Below are 21,280 nucleotides of genomic sequence, written 5' to 3'. Positions count from 1 at the left end.
AGGATTAGTTATCTTATTAGGGCACCAGTGAGAGATGCTGGAGCATTTGCGAGGTGAGATCCAGTTAAAGACAACTAGATCCTAGGTATATGTCCTGAAACAAGTATTACAGCTACAACTCTCACTCTCCTTCTAGCCTTCTTCAAGAAATGTACCTCTTTGTTCAACCATAAATCCCCTTCCAAGGCCACCCTCTCAGACAAGATCGAAAAGCTATAGGGCCAAGTGAACCATGTCTGAAACCATGAGCCAAAATCATTCTACTCGAAGCTGATTACCTGGGTTATGCTGTAGTATTCACTGAAAACAGTGACTGATGCAAAGCATGGATTATGACTCGGGCATGTCAGTTCATGAGGGCAACAATTGTGTAGTGACCACAGAATACCTAGGGTAAAATTTGGTAGAAGAAATATGAAAACTCCTTTCTAAATCAAATGCTCTACTACTCAGTCTCCCTGTCTGTATTTTGATTGGCAGCATCACATTTAAAAAAAACTTTCAAATACTTACCTGGCAGGGGAGAGACCATGATCACAAAGATGGCTTTCGCAGGGTGAGTCTGATCCATTGTACTCTGGAGGTTCTGACCCCTGTGATTTCCCCAAATGTGGGAAACTCGACTGCATAATTTGTGATAGTGGGAGACTGCATGCATGTTCACCCCTGAGAAGAAAAAATAAATAAATAAAAGAGACGTTCAAACCGCACAAATGAAAATTAATCTTTTCTGTCTATGGATAAAATAATTTGAGTTTGTTTTTATTGTTGGCTTCTTAGCTTAACAGTTATATTGTGCAAGCCTGTTTCAATGATCCTGTAGTCTAACAATGTACATATATTTGCTTTTCAAGTAAAGGGGGAAGGTATTATAAGCCACTCAATATTTGCTTTATTTTGTCCAAGATTCTAACCTCCTCATTTAAGCTGCGAACTTCACTATGGAGAAATCTTTAAACCCCAGGTCTGCTGGCTAGCATAAGCTCTGCACGGGGACCATAGAGGAACCAGCAATTAGGCTCCATACAGTGACTCTCAAATGAAGAGGGTAGATTGATGTCCCCATTTGTGTTCCAGTGCCCCAAAATACTATCACAGCATGTGCAGCTGCATGAGAGCTCTACTGAATTTGTATTCCAGAAAACAAGCTAAAAGGTCAACATGCATATATATTTATAATGGAACTGGTGTTTGCTAATCGATGAGGAGAAATGTTTCTTCCTTTGTAGTAACTTAACAAACTTTTCTGCTGAGAGCCTGCAGTCAGCCCTAGAAACCCCTTACAAATTACATTTCAATATTTTCTCAGTGACTTTGGACAAAGGGGGTTCAAACTGGTAGTCTATTGACTTTACAATTTCCATGCTAAGATTAAGATGCCATTGCTAAGTACTAAGTTTTTCATACCAATTAAGGAGGAAAAATGATCTAGGTAGAGCTAGTATAAAAAATTTAAGAGGAGACTTGTTTTGAAACTTTTACTGTTTCAAATTAAATTAAATTTCCTAGAATATTGCAATACTGCTTAAAGCATCAAGGAGGTATGGCAGCTTCACAGGTGACAATAGTTATCAACCACCCTTTATAAATACAATTGTTCCTACTAGTGCTTGTATGTAAAGGTGTCCTCTACCTTCAGTATCAAATTCTATAAACCTGGTACTTACGTTTTTCTTGTCTAGTTAGACCTAATATCATTTGTTTACATGACTCACACAGACACCTAGAAAAGCACATTGTGAGCACACACCATCTGAGGTCTTTGTATTTTTCATCAGTGGTTCTCAACCTTCCTAATGATGCGATCTTTTACAGTTCCTCACGTTTTGGTGAAATAAAATAATTTCACTACTACTTGATAACTCTAATATTGCTATTGTTGTGAAACATAAGATAAACATCCCATATGTGACCTTGAAAGGGGCCTTGACTCATTTCCCTCTGTTGTCTGCTAGGACCCACTTCTCAAGAACCCACATCCTCCCAGCCAAGAGTCTCCTAGCACCAAGGCTCCTGCATCTGATAAACATTCTGGACCACGCGCTTTCTCCCACTCTGTTCATACCACTACTGATGGCTGCTTTCATTTCATCGTTGCTATTCTTCACCATTCCACAATCATAGCAGTTTTAGAGAGTATTTGCACGGAGTAGCTTTCTAAATTTTTGTGTTCTCACAACATAGACCATAATCTCTTAATGTCATTTGTTACATAGCCCAAGTCATGCTCCCACTTCCAGGAACATCTGATGGTCTCCAGGACTAATGTCTTTTTACAGAGCTCAGCCACTCCCTCCCCTAGCCTCAGCCCCTAATCATTTATTCATTTCTCCACAAACAGAGCTCCTTAGCGCTCACTCTTGCCAGCTCCTTCTAAACAGTTATTAGTAAATACCAGGTGGATTAAATTTGGTTTTACTCTTTTCCTAATTAGGTTTTTACTTACTTTGTGTTGTTAATGCATTTCTTAGTTTAAAGTGGGATTTGGTTTCTGAGATGAGTGCCTTGGAAAAGTATTGGATAGGAATGCTCAACATATTAAGTTAATAGAGAAAAACATACTAGAAAGAATGAATAGGAGACAAAGAGTTACAGGTGCAAAAACAGCACCCAGTTACACAAAGCTGTGGGGAAATTATTTCTAGTGTGAGTCCAAAAACATCAAACAAGTCTAATATAAAAATACCTAACATGCATAGACTATGTGCAGGAGGTAAACTGTCACCAAGGACTGGTGAACGGATGGGGCAAAAAAATACATGAGGTGGCTGCTGAGTAGGGGTCAAAGTTCTCAGAAAAGGAGTTGGTAGGAAGTCATTGTGCCATTACTTCTACCATGAGGAAGATATGGTGAAGTTTCAAAATTTGTCACTTCATAAGATGCCTTTGCTTTAATTAGCAACATGGTCTTCTAGCGGGTAATGATGACTTAATACTCAGTATACAGTTGAAATATTTTTTTCTTTTTTCTTTTTTTTTATTTTTTGAGATAGGGTTTCTCTGTAACTTTGGAGCCTGTCTTGGAATTAGCCTTTGTAGATCCAGGCTGGCCTAGAACTCACAGAGATCAGATCTGCGTGCCTCTGCCTTCCAAGTGCTGGGATTAAAGGTATGAGCCACCACTGCCTTGAAGAAATCCCACACTAGCTCAGAATTGAGTATAATAGAGGGTTATTTATTTAGGGATAGACTCACAAATCACAGTCCTCTTCTGGAATGGAGAACAGCAACCGAATCCCGCAGTTGGAAAAGAGGCCGGACATGTGCTCTACATCAGCAAATATAGTGTAAGTGGCCAAGCTCAAGTGGGCAGGTAATTTAAGGGCTACTGTCAGTAGGAATTCCTACAGCACCACCTGGCTCAGTTGAAATAACTTTTAAAATAAATACTATCAATTAATTATTCTCCCATAGTTCAAGGTCTACTTATCCCATTTCTTAGATTGATTAAAAATTGTAATGAAGCCGAGTGGTGGTGGTGCACCTTTAATCCCAGCACTCAAGAGGCAGAGACAGGTGGATCTCTGTGAGTTTGAGGCCAGCCTGGTCTACAAGAGCTAGTTCCAGGAGAGGCACCAAAGCTACACAGAGAAACCCTACCTTGAAAAAAAAAATTATAATGAAACAAAAAAATTTCTGAGAATTTTTCAATAGCATTCTAAGTGATTACAATGATAATAAGCCCTGTGTATCTTTATTATAGTCCTATTTAGAAGAAGATTGGCAGTGTGTTTAAAAGAACAAGTTTTACTCTTAGAGTAGCATGTCCCAATTATTGATCTGCCATTCACTGGCCATTTACCTTTAGGATTCAGAATATCTTTATGGGGCTCACTCTGTCCATATTGCCATACGTCTAGCTCACACAGTTACTTTGTAAGTAGGGCAACATGTGTGAATTAGCGGCTGTGCAAGTTAAATTATTAATACCAATAACAGAAATGGTGTCAGAATTATTTGAAGAATAATCTGGAATGTTAAGATGGCTCAGTGAGTAAAGGCATTTGCCACCCACAAACACACACACACACACACACACACACACACGTGTGTGTGTGTCCACATATCAAGAAGCAATGGACAAGATTGGAGTTCACTGAAAATTGCTCAAAAAAGAAAACTCTCTTTTTTTTAAATCTGTCCCATTTTCTAAGCAAGCAGGCAAGAGGTATTATCCAAAATCATGAAGCTACTCATCCAGGACTGTGGCCAGGTATAGAAAACTGAGCACATGGTGGACCATTAATCACACACGGTTTTGCAGAGTTGAATGTAATATTATGAATTGCCCATTAAGTATTAACAGCAGAATGAATTAAGGAAATTGTCCCTAATATCTAACATTTTCATTATAGCATAATGCAAAATAGCATTCCTAAATTCTGCCTCTTGAACAAGCCACTGTCCAAGTGTACCATAGCTACTTTTAAAAACCAGAAATGCATTTTACTTTTTTAAAAGCAAATGAGACAGTATTAATATATCCCGGACTAACCCTAAAACATTGTTCCCTGTTTCCCACCTAAGAGATCTAAAAGTACCTTAAAACAAAATAAGATGCTTCTAGAACTTCTCTAGCTATGATGAACCCAACGTGGAAACTCAAGATTCTGCATAATAAACAAGCTTACCAGCACAAGTGTGATGCACATCACAGCAAAAGCCCCATGACATCAAAAATAATGATGGAACACCATACTTGACTGGGGTGCAGCAGCAGCTGTCAGACCAGCATGGCATCTAAATGTGAGCCGCAGAAAACGTGTATTTAAGTGTAGTCAACAGGCCCACTGTGCACCTAGGAGCTGTGGCAACCACTTCAGACAGCATCCTTAATTATTATTTAAATGAAGGCAAGGTGATTAATGATATCCTTTCTCTTTTGCTAAATATCAAATAGGAAGCCAACCCCACACAAATTCCTTTACCTTGCAGACTGAGCAACACTCTCTCATTAGAATACATTTCCATAAATCACACAGGATTGCATGGGGAGAGCTGCAGTCTTCTCCTCTAATCTTCCTGTTCTCCCTCTGTTTTCCTATCTCTCTGATACCTAGCCTACTTTACAAAGCCTTGCTAATTAAACGTGACTGTAATAAATGTCCAATGATATACCTTAGTCTTCAAAGATAGATGTCGTATCCATATGCTACCATATTGTCTAGTGAAGAGTATTTGATCAATAAATAATTATATAGAAGTGGTAGAAGAGATTAAAAAGACAGAAAAGATTGAGGAAATGGGGAGAAAAGCAGGGGAAACAGGCAGAAATAATTCACATCACATATATTATCTGTGATTGACATGGAAGTACACTGATGGGGAGCTCTTGCTGCTGCCACATGAGTTCCCGGTGAGATAGAAAGATCCAGCTGTCCCCAACCAGGTCTGGGGCGGAGCTGTAATTGAATTCCAAGGATTCTCTCTCAGTACCTCTGTGGCACCCAGGTGGATGTTTATGCATTACTCACTCTCTGATCCTTTCCAACGGTGTCACCAATTTGAGGCAGTATGAGGTCAAGACTTCAGTGGTTAATCCTAATTGTTTAACTTAAGTCATCTTATTGAGGTTTTTTCACACTTAAAAACAAAATCTCAACAACTAAAAATTATGCCTCTTTGATTTATTCCACCATTTGAGCCTTGTAGTTTAAGAAACATTCTGAATACACCGGCCTCATCGTCTCATGGGTAGCAACCATTTCTATATTTCAGTGGAGTACTTAAATTATCTGTCTGTATCCTTGGCTTCACCATTCACTGTTAATCATAATGCTTTTTCCAATAGGCATGTCTCCTTAATGTGTTGAACTCTTCGGGTGACTGATACGAGCTACAGAAATAAAATAGTACTGAAATAAAGTGGATACAGAAAAAAAATGCGAGTGTCACAAGTCACTTGTCTCCATTATTCCTAATGGCTTTTAAAACAATGAAATTATTTTTTGATCAGTGCATATGGAAAGTTTATACAATTTGGAAGCCATTTGATTTTCACATACTCTATATTTTAACATTTAACAGTGTGACAGCTGCAAAAATGGCACATTGTCACGTTGAGAATCACTTTAAACTTTCCGAGGCACTAAACTAACTGTAGGGGAGACCATATGCATGATCTCTAGAATTATAGGGCAATGTTGACTTAGACAACAATATCATGATCATATGACCCATATAACTTTTGTATTACTTTTCTTAAAAGTAATAAAACTTTTATGAAATGTATTTATTCAAACTAAAAATTTGAAAATGGGGCTGTTTCTTCAGAAATAATTATAGCTTATAATCCATCTCCTTAGTATCTAGACATCCTAAATGTTTCAAGTCTTTATTTTCCTGTGTCTTTCTTAAAACTAATATGATCTTAATGCCTCATTTTTAAATTTTTATTTATTTATTATTTTAGTCTAAGAGCTAAAACCACCTAGGGTCACTGGAAATGAGACAAAATACATCCTTCTCGAAAGAACAATGAACCTCAAGAACCTTTGGAGAAAGAGCAACTTATGCACCGCTTATATATCTAGTGTCTGAGAAGGCCAGAAGAGCGCACTATTAGGGGGTATGACCAATCTTGGTGGAGTAGGTGTGGTCTTGTTGGAGGAAGCCTGTCACTGTGGGGGTGAGCTTTGAGGTCTCAGAAGCTCAGGTCAGTTCTCTGCCTACTGCCTGTAGATCAAGATATAAAGCTTTCACCTCCTTCTCCAGCATCAAGCCTGCCTCGCAGTGTCTATAATGGACTAAACCTCTGAAACTGTAAGCCAGCCTCAATTAAATGTTTTCCTTTATAAGAATTTCATGGCAGGGTCATGGTTTCTCTTCACAGCAATAAAACAAACTTCACAGAAAAAAAAGTAAAATAAAAAAAAACCTACTGTAAGACAACAACAAAAAAAGCCCCTGTGATGCCATTCTTGGATAAGATCAGTTCATCAGCCTATCTATTAGTTACTTCACTTTTTATTTTTGTGATCTTGGCACCTCTTCAGAATGGGAAAGTTTGTGCATGCATGCAGAGCCCTATGCAGCTACAGAGTGCCTGATGTACGGGACTAGCTATGTGTTTGCCTGAATGCCAGGGTCAGTATAAAAAGCTGGAATCCTAACAGCATGCATAGGTCCATCACCCAGATTACTCTCTCCTCTGAAACATGGAATTCACTCATATCACTTCCTACATATGGTATCTTATCCTCCAGTTGTGTCAAACCGTTCATTACCTCCAATACTGATTCTGTAACCGATTCAGATCCCATAATCTTTTGACCTTTCTACTTTATTATCACAATGACTACCGGTTTGCCAGTTTTTGATCTTTGGGTATTAAGCCTAGTGATTTATACTGTTTATCCAAGTCCTGTTCTTTCCCTACCCTTCATTCCATGCACTCAAAAATGTTTAACCACATGAAGAAAAAAATACTTTTCTCTGCTTTTATAAGCTATCCTATAGCTATGCAGACTGATTCAACTGTAAATTTTTGATTGTGGAAAATAAATGGATCTCTCCAGTGCTGAACTTTCTCCACTCTACACAAACGCACCCTGTCATCCTGGAATTTAAAGTTTAATCACTCTTACCTTACTTTTTTCATAGAAATGATAAACTAGGAGCATCAATGTCTGTTTTTGTCTCTTCTTTGTCTGTTGATCTTCTCCACCCTTTACTGTATATCCAAAGTCTTCCATTTCTTTGCTATTACTTATATATTAATTCTTAACCAATTTTCCAGCCTATAAAATTATCTTACATAACACCACCAAAAACACATTCATCATGTTTGACAATGACTTTCATGATGTTAAATACCATTAAGTTACTTTCATTCTCTTCTTCCAACATCCAGTCGTACCACATACAGGTAGCCATATTTTCATCTCTGGCTTCTGTTGTCTTGTATGTTCTTAAATTTTAACTTACTTATATTTGTGTATAGGTAATCTCAGCAGAATTTCTAGAAACTTCTACCTCCAGGTCTTTAGCTATTAACACACTTTTAGATCTCATTCTTGGTTCACGCTTCTTTTCTCATGCTGCACACTCTTCATCAACTGTCGTATAGACTGTCTGCTAATGAATAACAAATGCTTATCTTCAAAGATTTAAAGTTCTTGTCATACAGGTCTTTCACTTGTTTGGCTAGAGTTACTCTGAAATATTTTATGCTATTTGTGGCTATTGTAAGGGTGATGTTTCTCTGATATCTTTCTCAGCCCATTTGTTATCTATGTAAAAAGGTTACTAATTTTTTTTAGTTAATCTTGTATCCTGCTACATTACTGAAAGTGTTTATGGGTTGTAGAAGTTCCTTGGTAGAATTTTTGGGGATGGTCATGTATATGCTGTATATCATCAGCAAATAGTGAGAGTTTGACTTCTTTTCTGATTTGTATCCCCTTGATCTCCCTTTGGTGTCTTATCCTAGCTAGGACCTCAAGAACTATATTGAATAGATATGGAAAGAGTGGACAACTTTGTCTTGTTCCAGATTTCAATGGGATCACTGTGAGTTTCTTTCCATTTAGTTTGATGTTGGCTGTTGGTTTGCTATATATTGTCTTTATTATATTTAGGTTAGTTCCTTGTATTCCTGCTATCTCCAAGATGTTTATCATGAAGGGATGTTGTATTTTGTCAAAGGCTTTTTCAGCATCTAATAAGATAACCATATGGTTTTTATTTTTCAGCTTGTTTGTATGGTGGATTACATTGACAGATTTTCGTATGTTAAACCATCCCTGCATCTCTGGGATGAAGCCCACTTGATCATAGTGAGTGATTTTTCTGATGTGTTCTTGGATTCAATTTGCCAGTATTTTATTTTGTATTTTTGCATCAATGTTCATGAGTGAGACTGATCTGTAATTCTCTTTCTTAGTAATGTCTTTTTGTGGTTTCATAATCAGGGTAATTGTAGCCTCATTAAAGGAGTTTGGCAATGTTCCTTCTGTTTCTATTGTGTGGAACAATTTGGTATGAGTTCTTCTTTGAAAATCTTGTAGAATTCTGAGCTGAAACCATAATGTCCTGGGATTTTTTTGATTGGGAGATTTTGATGACTCTATTTCTTTAGCATTTATAGGTCTATTTAATTTGCTTATCTGGTCTTGATTTAATTTTCCTAAGTGATATTTATCCAGAAAGTTGTCCATTTTCTTTAAGTTTTCCGATTTTGTGGAGTACAGGTTTTCAAAATATGACCTGATGATTCTAAGTATTTCCTCCGTGTCTGTTGTTATGCCTGCCTTTTCAGTTCTGATTTTGTTATTTTGGATTTTCTCGCTCTGCCTTTTGATTAGTTTAGATAAAGGTTTGTCATTTTGTTGATTTTCTAGAAGAACCAACTCTTTGTCTCATTGATTCTTTGTATGGTTTTCTTTGTTTCTATTTTGTTGATTTCAGCTCTCAGTTTGATTATTTCCTGCCATCTAGTTCTCCTGGGTGTGTTTGCTTCTTTTTTGTTCTAGAGTTTTCAAATGTTCTGTTAATTCACTAGTGTGGGATTTTTCCAGCTTTTTTATGTAGGCACTTAGTGCTATGAATTTTCCTCTTAACACTGCTTTTATTGTGTCCCATGAATTTGGGTATGTTGTCTGATCATTTTCATTGAATTTTAGGACGTCTTTTACTTCTTCCTCTATTTCATCCTTAACCCATTGTTACTTCAGATGAGTATTGTTTAATTTCCATGAGTTTGTGGGCTTTCTGCAATTAGTGTTGTTGTTGAATTCTAATTTTAAGCCAAGATGATCTGATAGGATATATGGGGTTATTCCAATTGTTTTGTATCTCTTGAGGTTTGTTTTGTTACCTAGTATGTGGTGAATTTCTGAGAAGGTTCCATGAGGTGCTGAGAAGAAAGTATTTTCTTTATGTTTAGATAGACTATTCTGAAGATGTCTATTAAGTCCATTTGAATCATAACATCTGTCAGTATCCTTATTTCTCTGTTAATTGAAGACACCAGAAAATGGAACGATCTCCCACGCTTTTGGGTAGGTAGAATTAATGTAGTAAAAATGGCAATCTTACCAAAAGCAATCTTCAGATTCAATGCAATGCCCATCAAAATCCCAGCAAAATTCTTCACAGACTTCGAAATAACAGTACTCAATTTCATATGTAAAAGCAAAACACCCAGGATAGCCAAAACAATCCTGGACAATAAAGGAACTTCTGGAGGCATCACAATCCCTGACTTCAAACTCTACTACAGAGCTATAATACTGAAAACAGCCTGCTATTGGCATAAAACAGACAGGAAGACCAATAGAAATGAATCAAAGTCCCAAATATCAATCCACACACTTAGGAACACCTGATTTTTGATAAGGAAGAAAAAATATAAAATGACAAAAAGAAAGCATATTTAATATATGGTGCTGGCATAACTGGATATCAACATGTAGAAGAATGAAAATAGATCTATATCTTCACCATGCACAAAACTTAAGTCCAAATGGATCAAAGACCTCAAAATAAATATAATGCCAACCACACTGAACCTTATAGAGGAGAAAGTGGGAAGTACACTTGAACGCATTGACACCAGAGACCACTTCCTAAATATAACCCCAGTAGCACAGTCACTGAGAGAAACAATTAATAAATAAGACTTTTGTAAACTGAAAATCTTTTATAAAGCAAAGGTCACAGTCCATAATACAAAGCGGCAGTCTACAGAATGGGAAAAGATCTTCACCAACCCACATCAGACAGAGGTCTGGTGTCCAAAATATACAAAGAATTCAAAAAACTTGTGATAAAAACAATAAATAATATAATTTTAAAAATGGAGTACAAACCTAAACAGAGAACTCTCAACAGAGGAATCTAAAATGGCTGAAAGACACTTAAGAAAATATTCAACACCCTTAGCCATCAGAGAAATGCAAATCAAAACAACTCTGAGATTTGTTGTTGTTGAGATTTGATGTATGTCATCATACAGTTGTAAAAATGGCCAGGATCAAAAACACTGATGGCAATTTATGCTGGAGAGGATGTGGAGTAAAGGAAACACTCCTCCATTGCTGGTGGTGCAAACAAGTACAACTCCTTCGGATATCAGTATTTCTCAGAAAATTAGAAAATAACCTTTCTGAAAACCCAGCAATACAACTTTTGGGTATATACCCAAGAATACTCAATCATACCACAAGGACATGTGCTTAAATATGTTCATAGCAGCATTGTTTGTCATAGCCAGAACCTGAAAACAACCAAAATGCCCCTCAACCATAGAACAGATAAGGAAAATGTGATACATTTACACAATGGAGTCCTACACAGCAGGAAAAAATAATGACATCTTGAAATTTGCAGGCAATGGGTAGAGCTAGAAAACAACATATTGAGTGAGGTAACCCAGACCCAGAAAGACAAATCTCACATGTACTCACTCATAAGCAGCATTTAGACATAAAGCAAAGAAAATCAGCCTACAATTTACAATCCCAGAGAACCTAGACAACAATGAGGACCCTAAGGGAGACATACATGGATCTAATCTACAAGGAAAGTAGAAAAAGATAAGATCTCCTGAGTAAATTTGGATCATTGGGACCATGGGAGAGGGTTCAAGGGGAGGGGAGATGAAGGGAGGGCAGCAGAGAAAAATGTATAGCTCAATAAAATCAATTTGAAAATGCTTATCTACAAAACAGACCTCACTCCTTAGCTCCTAATAAAGATATCTGATTACTACATATTACTACAAACGTAGGTATCATAGCAATCTCTTATTTCAATTAATTCTTTGAGAAATTTATGCAGTGTATTTTTGTGATGTTCACCCTGTTTTCCAATTTCTTCCAGATCTACACTTTCTTTCCCATGTTTACCAAATTCTGTGCCCTCTTTTATTTTTACCTTGTATGTCAAATTTGTGCTATCCATGGAACATGGTTGACCTACCATGGATCACACACTTACATAAAACTAACTCTCCCTTGCCCAGAAGTTATAAATTTCCAATAATTCCTAACTAGTAGTAAGACTTCATGTACACCTCCCTCTCTAAGCTGGGATTTTGACTGGCTTGAACTTACGTAGTACTTGTGCATGATGTCATAATTGCTGGGAGTTCATATGTGCAATTGCCCTGTGTATCTGGAAAATGATGGGGGTTTTGTAGTTATTCACTGTCTCTGGCTCTTACAATCTTTCTGAACCCTCTTCTATAATGATCTCTGACCTATGGGAAGAGGAGAGTAATATATGCATGCCATCTATGGCTGAGATATCTCTGCAGTCTTTCATTCTCTGCAACTGACCAGTTGTTGACCTTGTATTAATTGCTATCTACTTCAAAAGAATGGTGTAGGAGGTCCTTCTGTCTATGTGTTGCTTCCATTGGTTAATAAAGGAACTGCTTTGGGCCTATAGCAGAGCTATAGAGGAACAGAGTCAGGTGGGGAAACTAAATGGAACACTGGGAGGAAGAAGGACAGAGTTAGTGAGAAGCCATAGAGCCACTGGAAACAGATGGGCTGAAACTTTGCTGGTAGACCACAACAGTGTGGTGATGCACATATTACTTGAAATGGGTTAAATTAAGATGTAAGAGTTAGCCAATAAAAAGTTGGAGCCAATGAGCCAAGCAGTGATTTAATTAATACAGTTTCTGTGTGATTATTTTGGGGCTGGGGAGCTGGGAACCAACAAGCAGCCCTCCATGCAACAAAAGAAAGGTTCTCTGATTATGCTTGAAAGAAGAATTAATCTTTGAATAATAATTTATCAAAAACTAGTTTAATATTTTCCATTTAGCAGAGTAACAGTAGTAGATTCTCCCCTAGGGCCTATGACCTGTCTAGCCTCATGTTTTTGACACTGATAGTGGTATCAGGTATGGATTGTGGACTGGGTTTTAAATCCAAGTTTAAAGTGGTTGCTCATTCCCATGATGTTTGCATCACTATTGCACCAGTAGACATGCCTTGCCAGGCTAGTGGTTATTGTAGCTTGCTATGTTTATAGCTAGGTATTTTTTTCTTTCAAGTAACAGACATAGCACCTTACAGCAATTTGAAAGCTAGTCAGTAGGAATGAAGCTTCCAGGTCAGAACCAGTTTTTATTTCCCCACATCTTAAGACCCAGGTTTGTGGTGTCTTCTGCAATAGATTACATATTGTCTCAAAACTAAAGTTTGGAAATAAACTATAAGTTATTACAAAACAACAGAGCACATGGGAATTCCAGTTTGACAGCCAAGTAAGCACATAAGGAGATTGCATATGTCAGAATGTAGTCATGGAAATATAACCTGGACACCTAGGAAAGTCTCTAAGATGAAAGCAAAATGATATGATTTATACAGCATCCAAAGAACTTTAGAAGAGATTTCTATAGAGTAGAGATTATTAACAATAAGAACATAGAAAACAGCAAATGACAATATTAAACAACTATTAAGTTCAGGAGACTAAAAAACTGTAAGAAATCTAATCCTCAAATACTTCTTGAATCACACATGAATAATAAAAAATTATTATAAAAATATAAATATTGAATGCCAAAGTAAGCAAATGTTATAATGGGTTCTAAAAATAAAAGGCTAAAACCTTAGTAAATAATATATAAATTAATAAGTAGATAAATAACCTTATTAGTAGAGGGTATTGTTAGAATAGTGATCAACTAAAAACATGTGAACAAGCTTATTTTGACTTAGAGGAAACTAAGAGAAGATTCATCAGATGGTGATTATTATGAAATAGCCCATCGTCACTATTTTACCTTTAAAGTTCTAATAAATGTTAATAAAAGTGTTCAATTGTATGTATTTCAATTTTGCCTAGATATTGGAATTATACACTACAGTAAATCATTGACTAGTAGGCAAATTTAAATATTGGAAAAAGAAGGGATGAATTGATAAGCAGAAACTGTGGCACATTGCTATGTACGAACTGAGAATATGAGGTTTTTCAGGAAAACAAGGGGAAAAAAACAGTAAAGTTCATTCAAGAAACTGCTGCCACACATGCTTGGGTGGATAGCATGCACAATTTCTTTGGATATAGTAATTTAAACTTATTATGAAAAGAGGACTGTAGCTAAATATATGACAAGCTATGAGAAGAAATTTAGAACAAACTAATAATAATGATAATATCCTAAGCTATGGTAAATGTCAACTTATTTTCTGGGTATGTTTTAAAGGATCAAGGTGAAAGATTAATTAGGATTACTATAACAAAATGCAATGCTCCCTCTGGTTTGAATTTCAAATAAATAATAAACTTGAATATAGTGGTCCCCAAATATTGCATGAAATTTGCCTATAATAAAAATATGTCATTCTTTATATGAAAATCAAATTTAACTAGAATACTATATTTTATTTTTATTTATTAAAATCAAGCAACCTAAGAATTAGACATCTACTAAAACCAAACAAACACAAATCTAAATGCTCTGAATCAAAACAATAAATTAATATTAATAATAACCTCCTAAATTCAATTACTACCAACCTTTTGTGCATGGGTACTGAGCAATCCACTGGCACATAGATACACTCCTATCTTAGAGATGAAACATCATGAACAAAAATCAAGTTGGAAAGGAAAATCTTTATTAGGCTTATCTTCAGCATTATTGTTTATCACTGAAGGAAGTCAGAACAGAAGCTCAAACAAGGCAGGATCCCAGAGGCATGAACTGATACAGAGGCCATGAGGGGATTCTGCTTACAGGCTTACATACCCTTTCTCAGCCTGGTTTCTTATAGAACCCAGGACCACCAACACAGGGATGGCACCATCCACTATGGCCTGAGTCTTCTTTTATTAATCAATAATTGAGAAAATATCTTATAGTTAGGGTATTTCCTCAACTGAGACTCCTTCCTCTCTGAGGACTCTAGTTTGTGTCAAGTTGAAGCACAAAAATAGAGGTACACCTACCATTGACCACATCCCCAACACAAAGTGACTCCCTCTCTCAGAAGCCATCAACTTCCCACAGCTCCTTGGCTATTGTGGGATCTCTGGAATCCCTCGTGATCTCAGACAGCTGCTTTGAGTTGCTGCGTAACTAGTAGCAGTAGGAGTTACTGCTACTAATAATAAAAATCTTAAAAGAAAACATGAAATTGAGGGGAAAACAGGTTGGTAGCTCTTGTGGGTTTTAGAAGGAGGTAAAGTGAAGTTACATATAATTAAAATATGTTGCATACATATATGAATTTTTTTAGACAGTGGTTTTTTTTGTGACAGGGTCTTTCTGTAGCTTTGGAGCCTGTCCTAGAACTAGCTCTTGTAGACCATGCTGGCCTCAAACTCACAGAGGTCTGTCTGGTTCTGCCTCCTGTGTGCTGGGATTAACGGTGTGCTCCACCACCACCTAGCTCATGTATGAAATTTTAAAAGAATAATAAAGAATATTATTATGACTTAGAATGGATAAGAAACTGAATACTGTAACCAAGTAAGTTAAATTCTAAAACTGACATAGACAAACTGTTCTACTGGCTACTTTTGTACTACAGTAACAGAGATGACTAATTACCATAAAGACCTCATGGCCCACAAAGCCAAACATATTTATAAACAGGTCCTTTACAGAAAAAAATTTGCTGTTCTGAAGAGCTCGCTTGACTGACAAGATACAACAAGATAAAGCAAGTAAATATTACTAAACTGAATCCTAAAATTTAACTTTTGGTTCAATTCTAGTCTTATCTGATCCTTCAGTCATTCAGTCCCAAAGAAAAACACAGAGACTTACATTAATTATAAACCGGTTGGTCTATTAGCTCAGGCTGCTTAATAACTAACTCTTACATCTTACATTAGCCCATAATTCTTATCTGTGTTATCTATTTGGCTTAGTACATTTATCAGTGAGGCATTCTTATCTTGCTTTCTCTGTGTCTGGGTGACAACTGCAGACTGAACCTTTCCTCTTTCCAGGTTAGTAGATAGTCATCTATAATAGTCAAGTTTGTACTCAGGTTAGTTATATTTTCTAGATATACAAAAATATATGTCGGATAGATATTCTTCAAACCTTTCAAAGACTAATATAATATGACATTTAAATGTTTTAAGAACTTATGACTTTTCATTATAATGAGACACATCTGTTCCTAGTAGCACCAAGCTACTTTAAGAGGGTGATGAGCATCAAAGAGGCTCCTTATAGAGTTGGCTAGCCATTTGGGCAAGAAATTGCTCTTGCCTGGACTGCTTGATGTTATGCTGTATGAACTGGACATGCAGGATCCACAGAAAAATGACTGCTGAACCTCCCTATAGGTGAGACCATCCTCTGGGTTTCCTGCTTCATGAAAGGGTCTGCCAGACATTTTGCAGGACACAGTAGAAAGTGACTGACAAACTGCCAACACAGGCTGAACTGTCTTTGAAGTTTCCTGCTTCGTGAAAAAGTCTGCTGGATACTTTGGGCTTGTAGACTGAAGATGAATGCCCAATGTTACAAAAGAACTTTGGGTGACTGTCCAGGAAGTGAGATATCTCTGTCAATTCTAGAGTTTAAACGTTGTTTACAATGTACTTCCTGTTTACTTAGGTAATAGCACATCCTTCTGGAGGCTTTGATAGAGTTGAAGACAGATAGAGTTTTCCTTAGTTATGACATAAGATAAAGTAGATATAAATATTGTAACTATAATTCTTGCTTGATAATGGATTTGGTGAATGTCATCTTGCTATATTAAAGTTAAAACCTTTTTTATTTAGACAGAAAAGGGAAGGTGATGTGGGATTCTGCTCTCTATGCTATGAATATCGTTGGTTAATAAAGAATCTGCTTTGGGCCTATTGCAGCACAGACTAAGGCAAGGTGGGAATTTCAAGCAGGGATAGAGGAAAGATTAGGCAGGGTCAGATAGAAACCATGTAACAGCTGCAGGAGCCAGACACCAGATTCCAGACAGACACTTAACAATAGGCCTTAAGCATGTGCTAATATACATATTAATAGAAATGGGTTAATTTCAGATATAAGAGCTAGCTAGAAATATGTGTAAGCTAATAGGCCAAGTAGTTTCATTAATTCATTTCCAGGTGGTTATTTTGGATCTGGGCACCTAGAAATGAATGAGAAGCCTCTGCCTAAAAACTTCTGACCCATAGCTTCAATTACAGTGTGAGTTCTCTTCAGAAAGAGAAGAGAACAGAGATGGATGAACCAGTCTTTGTCTTATATGTTATAGTTTCCAATTTTGTGTCTTTATGGAAGGTTCATGTGTGTGAATGTGCATGTCTCTGCATAGATATATTTCTTGTGCTTTGTTTGGCTTCTCTTTTGCTGTTGTTGGTTTTCCTTTTATCCCTATCCAAGTTTGTTTGCGCTCATTTCATTTCTTATTTATTTGTTTCCTTTTTTGTTGCCTGTAGATTACCTAATGAGAGACAGCAAGAAAGGGCATAGATTTGAATGGGTGAAGAGGCAAGGAAGAGAAGAGAAGGGAGAGGGAGAGGGAAAACTGCCATCAGAATCTAATGTATGAAAAAATGTATTTTCAATTTTAAAAAGTAAAAATTTTTCTCCAGGCTGAAAATTGTTAATTTTGATCATCTTTCTTCAAACAATCTCCCCAAAACCAAAATTAAACAATTAATCAAATACATTTTTAGATGCTGTGTTTTTATTTAGAATGTAATCAATTGATTCATGTATGCTCTCTTCCCATCTTCAGTTTTCTTGTCAGGAAAAGATACTGTGTGATGACCCTACATTCATCGCTTTCTGGAAGATACTTTATGATAAACCTGCATTCAACACTTTCTTTAAACCATAATAGCTGATATAGAAATGAACATGCAGTTGTGAATGCAAATGAAGATAAGATTTAGAGAGCTGCCTTTGCAAATTAAACATGTTTCAATAAAGTAAGCATCATGTTCTATGATGCTATGTTATTTGGTATGTTGCACACACACACACACACACATACACGTGTTGGTTCTTTGATACAGGCTTTCTCTGCATCTCACTCTAGCCCTTTTGTAACTCACTCTGTAGACCAGGCTGGCCTCACCTTTGCCTCCCGAATACCCAGATGAATATCATATACCACCACCACCACCAGGATCAAATTTATATTTTAACTGTTTAATTACTTAAACTTTTCTGAAATGTAACCTTGAAGCTAAAAGTTATAAAACTATGTATAAGTTAAAAATTACTCATAAAAAAACAAGTTTAAGAAATCTGTTCATTAAAATGTCACAGGTAATGAAATCTGTCTTCTACCAAGTAGCACAGATGTAGATGCTTTTTTAAATTCTTCTATACAATAAAAATAGATTTATTTCTTTCTTACAACTATCATGACTTACTTCATCATTAAAACATAAAGTAAACTGAAAGAGAACTGTTAGCTTTCAAATTAACTTCCTTAATTTATAGAGCTTAGCATCACTGCAAATATTTTTTCTCATTTTTTTATTTTCGTGGCATTGGCTTTATTTTTATTTATTTATTTTTGAGATAGGATCTGGACCTATATTTGCTACATAGATACCCAATGGCATGACCTTTCTGATACACTCTATCTACTTCCCTAGTGCTGGAATTACAGACCTGCCATTTTGCTCGTCTTTAATTTGTTTTATGTAAGAAAGAAAAAGCAAGATGAAACTTCTCTTCCTTGGGCAACATCAATGTAATTCTCCAAAACGGATACAAATGGGGATTGATTCATATGAGGACTTGGCTGGCAAAATGCTTGCCATTCAAGCATGAGAACCTGAGCTCAGAGCTCTAGAAACCACATAAAAGTCTGAATCACCAGGGCTACTTGTAACCCCAGCTTTCAAAGGTGGACACTGGTGGATCTCTGCAGTTCATCGTCCAGCTAGCCTTGTTAAATCAGTGCCCAGTTTGAGAGAGACCATGTTTCATAAGCTAAGGGAAGAAATAATGAAGAAAGACACATAGCATTGACCTTTGGTAACAACACATGTTTACACACCCCACACACACACATACACATACATATACAGACAAACACAGAAGAATGTCAGTATTAAAAGTTTACATGTTTTATATAAACTCATTTGAAAAAAATGTCACTATAATGGCTTGCTTACTATAGTCCTGTGATACATTTTGGGGAAAGACTGGGGACATGGCAGGACACATTTTAAAAACAGTCTCTTTCTCTAGTACTGACTGTCCTGGAATTCACTATATAAACCAGGCTTGCCTTGAATTCAAGAGATCCTCTGTCTCTGCCTCTGGAGTACTAGGATTAAAGATGTGCACCACTACACCTGGTTTGTGATAATTTTCTGATTTTTGTTTAGTTTTGTTTTTAATTAGAATGCATGAACACTCAAATCTTTTCATTTCTGCTTTGGTTGCTTTATGTTCTTTTTCATTATTGGAATTTTATTAGGTAGGTGGAGTACATTTTCCTTCATATGGGTAGAAGTTAGGCCATGTCAGGTAACAGATTCTGTATAGTTTGAACAAATGTTCCCAATCCCTATGTGTTTAAGGCTTTTGCTGTCAGCCCATTTCACTAACAGGAGGTGGTAGAGACTTCAAATGGTAGGGATCAAATGGAGGTAGTTAATTCATATGAGGGTATACCCTCAAAGGTGACATTGGGTCCCCTGTCTTTCTTTCACTTCTGGGCCACCCAGAGATGACCAACTCCTTTTGCCTTGCTCTCACCCATGCTCTACTCACTGCTTTTCTGTAGGCCCAAAGGCAACAGAGCCAAAAAGACATTGACTGAAACATCTGAACTGTGAGCTCAAATAACTATTTCCTCCACCTCTGGGAGCTATTATTTTGTCCCAGGAATTAAAAGATAACTAACACACAGAGCCAGTCGTTGGTGTCTCTGTCTGCAACATGAATTAAAACTGGTGGCTATCCCCTTTAGAAGTATGACTCTAACACCAGCTTGGGAGCAGAAAGAGAGGACAATCAGTCTTCTTGGCAATATCCCCCTAGAATACAGCTTCAGTTCCACAGACCTGGGGGAGTCTGTGAGAGGTGTGAAACTTTACATGTTGCTGTTTCTTAATCATTTTTACCAGCTGAATCAATGTTTGTTTGTTTTCTAAGACACAAGAAGAAGCTCTAAGTTTCTTATTTTGCCAGAACTCACTGACACACTTTTCACAAATTTTTTATAAGTCTATGTATCAAATGATGACTAAATAACTATGAATTAAAGCATAGCAGACTTTTTATTTTTTAAGGCGAAATAAGCTAAATATAGAAATAAAAATTGTCCCTTTGAGAATAGAACATATGTTTCTTGATCAACTGATTTTATCAGTTCAAGATGCTTCTCTGTTGGAATTAGCTGAAAGGAAAAGTTTCTATGCTTAGCTTGCCACCTAAAGTGCATGTCATTCTCTGATCCTGTGCCTTTGTTTACATCAATTTTCATGTGATTTTCAAAGAATGGCCAACCTGATCAAATAGAAATCCATGGTCAAATTCCAGTAAGTATCTGAAGTAGGAATTCTTCTTTAATAGAAAATATTCCAAAAAAAGGAAAATTGCTAGCACCAAAACCAAATAAAAAAAGGCAGGTAAATTTTCAAATAACTTATGCTGGCGTATGTTACACAAGTTTAAAAAAATGATATTATAAAACTACAAATACACACAAAATCCAACCAAAACTTTGGAACATAAAATAAATGAGGCTAACCCTAATTTTTCTCTTCGTCTGTACACTTTTCCCATTGTTCTAGCACGAACTCCATCTCCTAAGTGCAAGAGTGTGATGACTTTGCACTCTTCCTTATTAGCTCAAAACCACTTTATAGCTGTTTTGATGTTATCATAGTACCCATTCAAGTTCTCTGCCTCTTCACTTAGATTTCGAATGAAAACAACAATTTAATAAACTTTGTAATTTTGGTATCTTTGAGGGACTAAGAAAGAGATTTTAGAATGCAGTAAGGCTGTCTTTTTTTACACTGTGAAATCACTCACATGTAGTGGTTTTCTGTTCTACTTCCACATACAGATTGCTGTACAAGGAAAGTAGCATTTATACTTGTGTAACTGAATCATTCTCCTGACTCTATAGCTTCAAACACTCTATCAGTCATTCTGACAGTACTCCACAGCATTCCAGCATTAGAGATCGAAGGCAAAGACAACTGGTCTACCCCTGGAGTCAGATGTGATTACAGTTCTCCACCCCTGTGTTTAGACTACAGGGCAGTGTATACTACCATTATCACAATGTTGAATCAGAATAGCTATTCACTATTCTGTTATCTAGAGAAACCCTAGAGAACACAACATTAACCACATTGTTTG

General features: G+C 36.6%; 1 non-coding gene across 1 annotated transcript; it reads left to right on the top strand.

Annotated features, from left to right (window-relative positions):
* Window positions 1-505: 505 nt before the first annotated feature.
* LOC125408219 (U1 spliceosomal RNA) lies at window positions 506-669 on the top strand. The gene has a single exon (XR_007234416.1). It is a non-coding gene; the product is annotated as a U1 spliceosomal RNA (small nuclear RNA).
* Window positions 670-21,280: the final 20,611 nt, after the last annotated feature.

The sequence above is a fragment of the Myodes glareolus genome, chromosome 8 (assembly GCF_982192425.1).
Source record: "Myodes glareolus chromosome 8, mMyoGla1.1, whole genome shotgun sequence".
Classification (NCBI taxonomy): Eukaryota; Metazoa; Chordata; class Mammalia; order Rodentia; family Cricetidae; genus Myodes; species Myodes glareolus.
Note: the sequence above shows the minus strand (reverse complement) of the source record. Positions and strands in the feature narration are given on the sequence as shown.